Source organism: Neocloeon triangulifer, unplaced genomic scaffold (genome assembly GCF_031216515.1).
Source record: "Neocloeon triangulifer isolate White Clay Creek 2 clone unplaced genomic scaffold, ASM3121651v1 ptg000015l, whole genome shotgun sequence".
NCBI lineage: Eukaryota > Metazoa > Arthropoda > Insecta > Ephemeroptera > Baetidae > Neocloeon > Neocloeon triangulifer.
The window spans coordinates 3,702,853-3,714,947 of record NW_026775557.1 but is presented as its reverse complement, the minus strand read 5'-3'; the positions used below and the strand labels follow the sequence as shown (position 1 = coordinate 3,714,947).

At 35.1% G+C, this 12,095-nt stretch overlaps 1 non-coding gene across 1 annotated transcript; it reads right to left on the bottom strand.

The window, feature by feature from the left end:
- Positions 1-12,023: 12,023 nt before the first annotated feature.
- Trnaw-cca (transfer RNA tryptophan (anticodon CCA)) lies at positions 12,024-12,095 on the bottom strand. The gene has a single exon. It is a non-coding gene; the product is annotated as a tRNA-Trp (tRNA).

The window sequence follows — 12,095 nt, the reverse complement described above, 5'->3', positions numbered from 1 at the left end:
CACAAAAGGAAATAATTCAGCTTAATACTTAATTAAAAAAGTATCTGGAAGGAAGAAAATAAGAAAATAAGAAAATTAAGATTTATTTAATTTATTATCTATTTGCTAATTTTAATTTCATCATGTCTTTTCTCATTGTTAGACTTGATCAAACTAAATTGAATTTAATTTATTATGCATGCATACCAAGATTAAGATTAAATCAGTTTAAATCATTTTAATATTAACTACGCACATATCACTTGTCATTGAACTCATGTTTGTAAAATTAATTTTCTGGGATCCATTGTTGAAATACTCGATGAATTTTTTTTATTTTGCAGCGCAGCGATCATTTATCTGTTAATATAATCATTTATCAAATAATATCTTAATTGATTTCAATATAATTATGCAAAGTAACTTAGCAAATAAATACTTGCTTTCCTTGAGATTTTCTTTTTTAAATTTGTTTCCTAAAGAGAAAAAATTTAAATTGACGGTTAATTTTTAAATAATATATTTTACTCAAGCAAATAATTAAATGAATTTTTATAAAATACACATAATGTTATAATTCTTTAAATTATATTTAAACAATAAACCACGAGATAAGTGGAATTTAATTTGAACTCGTTTTCCTCTAGTTCATAATCAAATATTTTTTTTATTGAAACATAAAAAGGCCCTGAGATCAGTGGCAAGGCCGCCGGTCAGTCGCGTTTGAAATCTGGTCGGCGCGGCAGACACAAGTGAATCTCGTCCGGCCGTCTGCCTGAGGGACAAAAAATGACTGAGAGAGAGGAAAGGTGGTGGCAAAGCTCAGGCTGTTTTGGCACGCGTCTGCCTCTTGCCGGTCCAGGCGGCGGCGGCGGCAGCTGCAAAGCAACCCTTCTCGAGAACCTGCGCCAGGTGATCTGCTCTCCCTCCCCGCGAAAGAATGGAAAGGTGCAGCAGCAACGTGTGCCCTGAGTTTTAAAGAGCATCTGCCCGCGCGCGAGTCTCGCAGGCAAGGTGTGTTGTAGTTTCGCCGGTCCACTCGCGATCACTCGTCTGGATCGTTGGCTCCGTACGAGAGAGCAGTTCCTTGACCTCAAATGGGTACAGAAGCAACTCGGTGCGCAGGAGGGACTGTATTGTGTGATCTGCTCGCGCGCGCTGCGCCTCCTACTACATTGCAGCAGTTCTACTCCTCCCTGCCAAGGGCCTCAGCGCGATCGAGTTCGTTCAACGACCTCCAGCGCTGCTCGATCCACGCCACCAGCCGGTGACCGCGGGGAAAGTTGCCGAAGGAACGACCCGACTGCTGCTGACGTCACGCCGTACCTTCTGCGGAGAACGTCCTCCTGCTCACCGCGGCGTGCGATTGCACTTGCAACTCACCAAACCGTGAAATATCCTCACAGTCAAGATGCTCCTACCACATTAAAAGAGCAAAATTAAAAAGCAAAGTCTGCGCCAGAGGAATTTCGTGAAGAAAATGAGCGAAAATTTCTCCCATCAAAAAATATTTTTAATTCTTATTTTGAAGCGGATAGGGGAAGAATAATATTTTTATTGAATCGTTGAAAAAAAAATTGAAATAAAAAATATCATTTATTTTTAGATTGCTATATAATTCATACACGCGTTTTTAAACGGACCCTTTTTCAGAAGGAAGTATCATAATTATTAATTAAAGTTGTTACTTATGAATTATGAAAGTTCCATTCAAAATCAATTAAACTTTTTCCAACACTGTTGATTTTCAACACAATAGTATGATAACTATATTAAATAACTCAATATATTAATTTCGGTAGATTGAACAAAAATAACTGATCCCTGCGTTCATGGAAGTAGCAATTTTAAAAATTATATCATGTTACTTTGTTATTTTTTTTTATATGTAATTAATTTTTAATTTGATCATAATATAATATTTTCTATTTTTAATATCTCGCTTAATTGTTCAGATAGCACTGAAAAATTAAAAAAAAAAGTAGTAATAATTTCCACCAAGAACCCTTCAAAAATGTCTTAAATCCTTTTTTTACATGGGATTAATTAAATAAATAATCCAATTTTCTTGAAAAACTAATGTAAACAACTAATATTGCAAAAAGTGCCTCTTCCGTTCTAACAAAAGCCATCGAGAGGTTAAGGCTGCGGGAAAACCAACGGGTAAACACACTCCTTTCTCAGGAGCTTATTCTTTTTTCCTTCGAGTTGCGTCAGTTGCGAGAGTTCGAGTTGAAAGACGCGTGTGCGCCGCGCCATGAGTTTGCTGCACCCTCTCTCCCCATGATCCTTGCGTGCTCCATCGTACGTTTGTGTTTTGGTTGGTGAGCGCGTTTTGATCGATAAATTTTTGTTATTGAGAGCGGAGAGAATGAAAAGGTGCAGGACAGGCGGCAGAGCTGGCAGTCTCCGATCGTGGCTCCACGGTGATGCTGGGCAAAAATTACGGCACACCAGCAACACAGCAGAGCTTACTGCTGGGAACACCGAAGGTCGCGGCAAATCAAGTCGGTGCTCCCATTGTTGGTTGGGGCCGCTTCGGTCTCGGTGCTCTGCCCGATCCGGCGGAGGACGAGCGGAGACGCTGAGGTCATTCATTCCTCTCTCGCTCAACTATAAAATCCAGCGGAAAAAACACACAATATATAACATTGAGAGAAAATATAGCGCGAGTAACTTGATTAATTAAATAGTCAATAAAATGAAGATAATGTTTGAAATAGCTTCAAAGGGAGAAAAAGGTGGAAAAGTTATAAACGGTTCCAATATATTGCATTGAATAACAATAAGTTATTTTATGTAAGCTTTAATTCATTTTTTAGTTTCATTAAAATATCAAGTTTAGAAGGCATAATTTTTGATATGATTAAAACAAATCACAAATTTCCAAAACAAATATTTATTAATGTAAACAACAACAATTTTTTTATTTTTGAAGATTTCGTTCTGTTTTGCTTTAGTTTTTTTGAAAGTCTAAATCCGTCATAGTCAAACTCTACTTTTCATGACTGATAATTTATCAACCGAACACAATCTTTCATCACCATTAGACTTAATAGCCAATATTTTAAGCCAATTCAGTCGTGAAAGAAAATTTTGCAACGATATATGCCATTTTTGCAGCTTTGCAGCGTGCGCTTGATTAAAATTGGGCCCAATTTCAATATTTAGGCTCGGTACTACTGCTTGTGGAATTGGCTTTTACGTAAGTAGCGCGTGTATTATGCATTTTATTATTTTCTCGTGGCTGGCGCAAGCCGGCTGATGAGGGAGGCTATATAATATAATCAATTGCACAGCAGCGTAGCGCGGCGACAGCGGCGGTTGCTGCTGCGCTTGGGTTTCGTTTTTTACATAAATGCAAGGCCATACTCTGCTGCAAGTTGGTGCGCACACAACACAAACGGATAAATTGATACTGCTGTCGTTTGCACACACGTCACTTACAGTGCACCGCGGCATCCAAAGCGTCGAATACGTCAAAAGAAGGCAAATCTGTATTAATTAACTGTATAATCAATAATCAATGTATACGTATTTTGTAAACTGAAATAATCTAAAAAAAGTAATTACATAGTGCGTAAAATAACAAAAATACATTTTATTATATTCACTATACTATGATTTTTTTATTATAGAAACAATGCGTTTACAGTGGATTGTTAAAAAATATAATTATTAAACTTGAATTCATAAAACTTTTGAGTAATCGTCAAGCAATACTTAAATTTCACATAACGCGCATTAATTTATTCTTAAAAATTGCGACGAATTAATGAGAATTATGCTGGTTCTATATTGACATTTTGACAAACATTAACAATGTGTTCTATTATCTCTTATTTTACTGAAGTCAAAAATAAAAGTAAAAAAATCAGAAATTGAATACCCGTTCACAAATATAAAGTATAAACAACGTAACTAAATCAATAAGTATTATAAACACAATAAATTTTTATAGCGGAAATGAGCTGATTTAATTTTTATAAAATTGTAAATTTTTTGGGAAGTGTTCGCTAACAAAAAATTCACGCTTGTCGCGCAGTGTAATTTGACTGTGACCGGAAGATGGCTATTTTTTGTTTGCAACAACAAACGATGAAAAGGCAGGCAAAAATAAAAAATAAACATTTTATATTTTATGCACTTATTATTAAACTTTATGAGGTTTCCAAGTTATAAAATTAAAATAAATTTTATTTTCAAACCCGTATGTTTATAGTGTTTAATATTATATTCAATTAAGTTAGAAAGAAAGAGCACAAAAAAAAGATTCCATATTTAAGCGTGCTATTTTTGTCGTGGTTACACAGAGTGGTGCAAAGACGCTCGACCGTCCAGGATGATGTCTGCATTCAAAAATATTTCGATGCGCACTAAAGTTCCCTAGCGATTTATTTTGAGAACAGGAAAGAGAAAGAGGGTTTCAACAAACGGCACTCGTGAGCCTCTCCTTACACTCCCCCGCAATCCATAACAGCCAGCATAAGTTACCGCGCCGTCTAGTCCTTTTAAATTTCAAGAAAGCCAAAAGTTGTGTTCATAATTTTTATATTCTTCATTGATGCTACCAAATATTGCCAAAAAAATTTATCTACCTTTTATTTTAAATAATTAGAATAAATTTTGATGAACTGGAACAAAATCAACTAATATTTTCACTAAATGTCTTGCTTCAAAAACCCTCCCTGAATGGAAAATGACAGAAGTTAAAAATAATGCTGTTTCAGATATGAAACTGTAGATATGTCAATATATGTGACAATGTTAAAAACAATTAAAGAAACTGAAAACAACAATAATTTAATAATTTTGATCCGCACTATTTCATTTTTTGATACAATATAAGATTAGATGGATTATATAACTATCAGAAAAAATAAAATAGAAATAAAAAAATGAAAATAAATTGAAAAAAAACTGGCTGATGAAATAATTGGGAAAAAAAGAAAATTTGCACATTTATCATTGGTAACTAATGGAAATTGGAAACTTCCTATATAGAGCGATTTGGAAATATCAAAATCTATACATTTTTTTATTAATATCATAAAATAGCAAACAATGGTAATCGGATAAGGTTGAATAAAAGAGAGCCTTTGTCTCTTTTTGTTTATTTAACGTGCGACAGGCCTTCGCAGCTCCACTTTTCCTTGTCAATGGCACACGCGCAATTAGTGCTGCGTTCACCAAAACAAAGCCAACCAACGTAAAGTCCGAAGAGGCGCATCGCTCCTCCGGTGTGCAACTTTGAAAGTTTCTCTTTTCGGCGTGTCACGACGGTGGCGGCGGGAAAAATATATAACACGCAAACGCACGTACTCCAATAATATTACTACGCAGCAGCTGGAGAAAAGCTTTAGTTTGGAAAGAATTAACATCCTGAAGGAACGGGGCTGTTGCTGGTCACGTGACGTTGGTGCATCTAGGCCGAGGAGTAGGTGTCAGGTTAATGGGTCATCCCCTCCACCGAAGCCGACCTGCCGTTCGCCGTTCTGTGCGGCGCGCACTGTGAGAGCGAGCACCACCTTTCATTTCGCAAAAAGAGAATTTCATTACCAAGCGAACCAATTATATTTTTTATTTTGTTTGGGAATATTTCCACAAAAAATGTAAATTTGGTTGATCGTAATAATAAAAAAGCAGTCAAAAGCAAAATATAATGAAGTCATGATATAATTAAATTTGCACAAAGAAGAAGAATATTATTAAAACTTTGGAAAATATGGATTATGTCGATGCGAATTTCTCCATAGAAGTGGAAAAAAAACATGAAATAAATTTAAGTGATTTGTGCTTTTCGATAATACTAAAAATGACAAAGAAAAAAATTAAAACATAATTGGCAAGCAAGGGAGAAAAAAATAATGAGATAGGGTTTAATTGGCTCTTGAAATATTTTTATCTTATTGTTAATTGTACTGCAATTACCTTCAAATTAATCTCTTTTTCAACGCTTTAAAATATCAGGTTCGCAAGCTTCCTGGAGGAAATTTGCTAAATTATTAAATTTAAAAGACCTTGCTATTCTCATATTTAGGGCGAGCCGCAGTGGGTGGCTCGCCTCGCCACACCAAACAGAGAATGCTCCGCTCTCGTCACATCCGGTTTTAAAATAATGAGACATCTTCCAGCGTTTCGTAAAAATCCAGGTGAGGAGTAAAGAGTGCGAGCTGCGGACGCGAGCAGAGAGTTTTTTATTCCTCCCTCTCCGAGCGCGGCACTCAGTCGACATCTCTAGTGTATGTGGGACATGAGACGCGTGAACTTTCTAAAATGCAGCGCGTAAATACAATGCAGCAATGAGGGGGCTTTGAACTTTCGTCCAGATTTTACTTTTCATTTCTCCAAACCAAAATAAACGCTGGCAGGTGAGGAGCTCCAGCATCAGGAGCCGCACCATTCTAGGTTTTCCAGCTAGCTCAAGTCACTCTGTCAATCAACGAAATCAACACATGCACACAATTTCAAAAAACATTAACTTATATTTTAATTGTGAAATTATTAGTAAATTACTGAGGGATAATTACAATTTTAAATCTAAATTCATTTTTTCAATTTTAGTAAGAAAAATTAATATTAGCAAAAATGAAAGGTTTTATTATATTGCAATTAATTTAAAATTTAAATTGTATATCCTTAAATCTTTTGACTATCACATTATAGGATTTAGGTCAATCAATGAATTGTTCTCTCTTTCTGATGAAGGGTTTGAGTGTTAAAATTTAAGTTTCTCTATGGGCAGTTTTATTAGGAATCTGTTAGGAATATTAATTTTTTCCTAATATTTGCAGTTATAATGTTTTGTTCATTGCTATGTTTTTTAATTAGCATGTGAAGTATTAAAATCTTATATATAAGGTCAGGAATTAAGAATTATATGAGTTTGCAAGGCCATAACTAAAGAAAAACAAAAACAGTTCATCCAATTCCGTGCTTTTGTGAATACTACGCACCTTTTAATCTTTTTTTTTTTGCCTAAAATTATTTATTTTCAATAACTATTTATATCGATAAAATATATTTTTCGATTAAAATATTAATTTAATAAGGCCACGTTACAGCAAAGAATGTGATGTGTGGAGAGAATTGAAAGAAAAAAGCGCAGTTGAGCAGGTTGAGAAGCAATAGGAGGTGAATAAAGAGAGAAGCAAGTTTTCGAGCGGTTGGTTGAGCTGCGACGGCGGCCTCGTCCTGCGACCAACAAGGCTGTCGGCGTGACGTCACGGATCCTTCAGGTGGTTTTGTAACAAGCGGCGCGCGCCGCTCAACTTTTCAACGCGAGAATGTTCTTGGCACCTATGCGAGCAAACCGGCGGCACTTTCACTCCGTGTGCACCGCCCTGTCTGCATTTAATTTATTAAATTTAGTCCAACGAGGAGCAACAGCATCACGAATTACTGTGCCCAGACTTGAAATGGAAAATAATAGCAAAACGTTTACTATTATAGATAGTATTATTTTGTGGTGGTCCTGGCGGGAAACAATTTTAGTACGAAAACCTGTTTTTTTTTATTTTTTTTTTTATATAAGGAAATCCCGAAATAATATACATCTCACAATAAACAAAAATATCACAAATAAAATAGTTAACATATTCGCGGTTTTCACTCAGCATTAATCTAATTTTTTACGACAAAAAATATATGATTACATTTGTTAAAACTCTAATTTAAAAAAAAAAAATCTGGCTAGTGGTAGTGCCATTTAATCCAGCAATTCCTTTTTTTTAAATTAATTGTTTTCAACAATTGAAATAAAACAAGCAAAAATAAAAATTATTGAACCTGTGATTTCATAATAATGTAAATGAGAGGTTTTCAGTGGACGCAGGCGTCGAGTATACCTGTTTTGCCGTTTTAAAGCAATGTGTGCATTAAATTTCTTGCGCAAGACTCTGAAACAATTTCATTTCAATCGTACAAGGACTTTTCAGAGAACGAAAGTGAGAGTCTACGTTGCACCCACGATCGCAACGAATGAGATCTCCCACCCACTAAGCCTTTATCTCAATAAAAAGGAGAAAATTTTCACCAGTTTTAGAGGATTTATTTATTATTTTAATATATGAAATCTCGAGAGGCAAAACCCAAAAACATTATGTGTGAAATCCCAAGGAAGAAACAGAACATCCGGCACATATAGAGGGTTTTCCGCCTAAACACCGTCTTCTAGGAAGGCTTGGAGGCAAAAGGCATTGCGGGGAAAAACAGAACTATGTGATAATCTCGTAACGCCAGAATGACACAAGACAAAGCTTTGTCAAATTCAAGTGACAAGAAAGTGAATTGATAGTGAAAGTTGGGAAATATTGATAATATTATAATTTTTCACAAACCAATACAATCATGAAGTAACCAAGCAAAATAAATTTTATTTCAAATAAGAGAAATAAATACGACTTTTAATTTTATTAAAAAAACTGATTCAATTGAAGCTCACTGCGGTGATTTTTTATTCAAATTACTATAATTTAAGTTTGTGCTGGTTTCTTCCAATAATTTTATTACTTAAAATAAATTGATTTTCAATAATTGCATGTACAAGTTACTGTAACAATTTTGATGTATAAACAAAAATAAACAATTTAACACGAACAAATAAAAACGGAGGAAAATGCATGCGAAATAAGCACATTAATTTGTCTGGTTAATTTGTTATCAAACTTGTTGAAACAATAAGGCTTGAAAATCCTAAATTGCTCCATTCAATGAGGTCTCAAAACCAGCATCCTGTTGCTTTTTTCTTAGTTTTTTTTTTCAATTCAACTCAAGGCGTTTCGTTTTTTTCTGATTGCGGATCAAAATTGCAAATTCCAACGGTGGGTGCGAATCGGTTGGCGGTTAAAGTGGTGCGGCCGGCTGACGCTCGCACGGCAGCTCCGTCAGTTAAAAATCCAGTGGAAACAAAAACGGCCAAAGCGAGGAGGCGGCGGCGGAGGACTCAAGGCCAAAAGGGGATCAAAAAGGTGCCAGTGCGCGGGGCAGGTGCGTTGCCGCGGCTGGTGGGGGTCCCTCCTCTCCAAAGCAGCTCCAGCGACACCTGTTCAAGGGCGCACACTGCAAAAACCAACGGCGAACAATAATAATTATGCTCCCTTTAATATCATTTTATGCTGATAAGGTTGAATATAGTGGGTGGAGGAGGGAAAGTTCCTTTAATGCGGGATCAGGTAAAGGAATGCGCTTTCCTTCCCAACCCTTCCGGCACCAATTTGTATTTTTCATTTTTTATTGTTTATAATAATTTAAAATATTAATAATGTATTGTGTTTGTTATTCCGATCATTCCGTTAATTTTTCCTTCTTTCTAGCCTAATAATCTATATGAGTTTTATCGTTTATATTTAATAATTATCTTGACTTAGTTTTTTTTTATTTCATCACAACAAATAAAAATAGTGGTAAAAATTTAACAATCAATCAAAAGAGCATTGAGAACTTTTTCAACAATACAAATTGTTACAAATTTTAAGAAGAAATATTTAATTAAAAATCTTTCAACATTGAATTTTATTTAAAATGTCTTTTCCTTTATAGCAGGGGAGCAGCCAAAGCGGAAATTGTCGGCCACGGTTTTGGGAGCCGCACTTTGATTTGCTTTGATTGTCATAGAAGTGAAAAAGGAGGCTCTATAGCGTCACTCGCACACTTCAGGCTCTGAGTCATAATTGAAATATAATATAGTATATGGAAATGCCCGACGCCAAACACTCATTAATCGGTCTCGGATAAGAATAGGCCCATTATTTGCATTCCTCCATCATAAATAATGGAAGGAGACACCTTTCAAGCCAAAGCACAGGTCGGTTGGCAAGGGGTCGTGGATTTATTTGCAAAAAATCAGGTGAAAAGAACACAAAATTTGACGGATTTTGGCGTGGAAAAAACTCGGAAAAGTCAAAAGCTTTCCCGGAAAAACGCTACTGTAGTTTCAACTTAAAAATGGAATATCTCGGGTTCTAATTGAGATACAGAAATGCGGCTAGCACCAAAAATTTTCTTTTTACCTCCTCTTCAATCCTGAGGGGTCAAATAATCCAGAGGTCAAAGGTCAAGGTCATTTTTCAGGGGTCACAAGTACAAAAAAAATTCTAGCAAAAATATGCCACCTTCGATTGGGCTGAAATTTTTTTCCAAGATAGTCCTAACATGTAGGAACAACATATTAAAAATTCAGAATGGCATATATTTTAGATTTTTTATAATAAAATCACAAAGGTAAAAAAACGTGAATTTTTCGCATTTTGCTCATGATCAAAAATTTATTTTGAGAAAGTACGTATCTAAAATGGGTAAATTTATTTATTTATTGACACAAAATTCCTAAATTTTTAAAAAATTTCTTAAAAATTCCAAAAATCAATATCCGACCATTGGCAAAATACTAAAAATTCACGTTTTTTTACCTTTGTGATTTTTTTATAAAAAATCTAAAAAATATGCCATTCTGAATTTTTAATATGTTGTTCCTACATGTTAGGACTATCTTGGAAAAAAATTTCAGCCCAATCGAAGGTGGCATATTTTTGCTAGAATTTTTTTTGTACTTGTGACCCCTGAAAAATGACCTTGACCTTTGACCTCTGGATTATTTGACCCCTTAGGATTGAAGAGGAGGTAAAAAGAAAATTTTTGGTGCTAGCCGCATTTCTGTATCTCAATTAGAACCCGAGATATTCCATTTTTAAGTTGAAACTACAGTAGCGTTTTTCCGGGAAAGCTTTTGACTTTTCCGAGTTTTTTCCACGCCAAAATCCGTCAAATTTTGTGTTCTTTTCACCTGATTTTTTGCAAATAAATCCACGACCCCTTGCCAACCGACCTGTGCTTTGGCTTGAAAGGTGTCAGGAAGCAAATTGCTCGTGCTAAAGGGAGTGAGAGTGAATATTGCATGGAAAAATTTAACATAATTTCAATAATTATTTATAAAAAAAAATTAAAAACAAAAAAAGAAATTCTTTGGCGGTTTTCAAATTATTTAAAAAAAGCATCATTTTTTTATTTATTTATTTTTTAACGGATTGCTTGCTATTAACTATACAAATTCAATTAATGTAATTTTTGGTTCTTCGGATCACACTTTAGAAAATAAAACATTTACAGTCCTAGACTGACCGTTTGACCAATGAATGAGAAAGTTGGCATTGATTCAAAAGTTATCACACACTCATGATGGCAGACACAAAGACAACCTGTTCGTTGCGAACTTAAGTGATTAAATCGCCTTTTAAGACTTCGCAGCGGAAGAGTGACTCATTTTTTAGTATGTTCATATTTATATTTGCAAACATACCCATCAAGAAGTAATAATATATGCGAATAAACACGTCACCACACACGCGGCAGATGTTAAGTAATCGATTCCGTTATAGGGCATGGCGACAAAAACTGTACTTTTGCTAAAGTCGTTGGTTGTTTTTATTTATTTATTTTTAGTCTGGAGGAATGTTTTGAGCTTCATTTAATGATATAATGAAGTGTGATTTAATAACGTCGCGTGAGGTTTTAAACTGAAAAATAATCAAGCGTTTGAGGATTGAGCTCGAGTTTGTTGCGAAGCGCGATAAGTTTTGGTGACGAGGCGTCGCGATAACTCAAATAACACTCTTGAAGACGGCGGCGCAGTCAGCTCGGTTGGATTCTTATCACCGCAGCGAGGAATATGGCGAAGGCAATGCTTTGCTTTTGCAAGCACGATTTTATCAGCGATAGGACGAGCTAACTGCGACGAAAATTTAACTTGTTTGATTAGAATAAAAATCTAGATTGTTAACAAAAATAACGCAAAAATTACAATCGGAGAATTATAAAAAAATCAGTTTTGCTTTTAATGATATAACAAACTTTAATTTCATTAATCTGCATAATTAATTTAGATAATATCCCATTTAAAAAACCCAGTCATTTAATAAATAAAAACTTATTTGTTGAAACTGTTGAACATGATTTGAAAACAATTTATAAATATTGTTTATAAAATTTTCTCTTAAATTCAATGGTAGTTTGCAGTTTGCAAATTTTTGCAATGCAAAAAAGCAACTTGACCCCGACGTGACTCGAACACGCAGCCTTCGGAACTGGAGTCCGACGCGCTACCATTGCGCCACGGAGTC